The sequence below is a fragment of the Suricata suricatta genome, unplaced genomic scaffold, assembly GCF_006229205.1.
Source record: "Suricata suricatta isolate VVHF042 unplaced genomic scaffold, meerkat_22Aug2017_6uvM2_HiC HiC_scaffold_32392, whole genome shotgun sequence".
Lineage (NCBI taxonomy): Eukaryota > Metazoa > Chordata > Mammalia > Carnivora > Herpestidae > Suricata > Suricata suricatta.
The window spans coordinates 1-730 of record NW_021878650.1 but is presented as its reverse complement, the minus strand read 5'-3'; the positions used below and the strand labels follow the sequence as shown (position 1 = coordinate 730).

At 39.5% G+C, this 730-nt stretch overlaps 1 pseudogene; it reads right to left on the bottom strand.

Annotated features, from left to right (window-relative positions):
- Positions 1–19: 19 nt before the first annotated feature.
- On the bottom strand, positions 20–117 carry LOC115285003 (annotated as a pseudogene).
- Positions 118–730: the final 613 nt, after the last annotated feature.

Genomic DNA, 730 nt, shown 5'->3' with positions numbered 1-730 from the left:
GAGCATGTGACTCTTGATCTTGGGGTTGTGAGTACAAGCCCCACATTGGGGTAGAGGTTATTAAACTGATAAGAACAGATACTACACTTGATCTTAGCCAAAAGGCCGAGAAGTGATTGGGGTAGAGGTTATTTAAAAAGAGAAAGAAAGAAAAAAAAAGGAGAGAGAGAAAAAATAATTTCATTCTAATATATTTCAAGAGAGGAATTCCTTGGTTGAAGGATGGCTGCCTGATGCCAAGTTGGACTTCAGAAAGATAGTGTCAATTTACAGCCCAACCAGCGTGTGGGAGAGCGGTTACTTTGTCCCTCCTTTGCCAACAGTATCAATTAAAACAAAACATTGCTACTCTGATAGGCAAGAAGTACTAAGTGGCCAAGGATGATCTTCACCTGCATTTCCTGAATCTTGGGTTTATTGACCAGGCATGGAGGCTTTGTCTTTAGACCTTTGTCATTAGAGTTCCAACTCTGCCTCTTACTACATGGCTTCAGTTGAATTATTTAGTTCTCCATTTCTCATCTGTAAATTGGGAGATAAGAATAGTTCTGTTCTTTTTCTTTCTTCCTTCCTTTCCTTCTGCCTTCCTTCTTCCTTCCTTCCTTCCTTCTTTCTTTTCCTTCTTTCTTTCCTTCTTTCTTTCTTTCTTTCTTTCTTTCTTTCTTTCTTTCTTTCTTTCTTTCCTTCCTTCCTTCCTTCCTTCCTTCCTTCCTTCCTTCCTTCCTTCCTT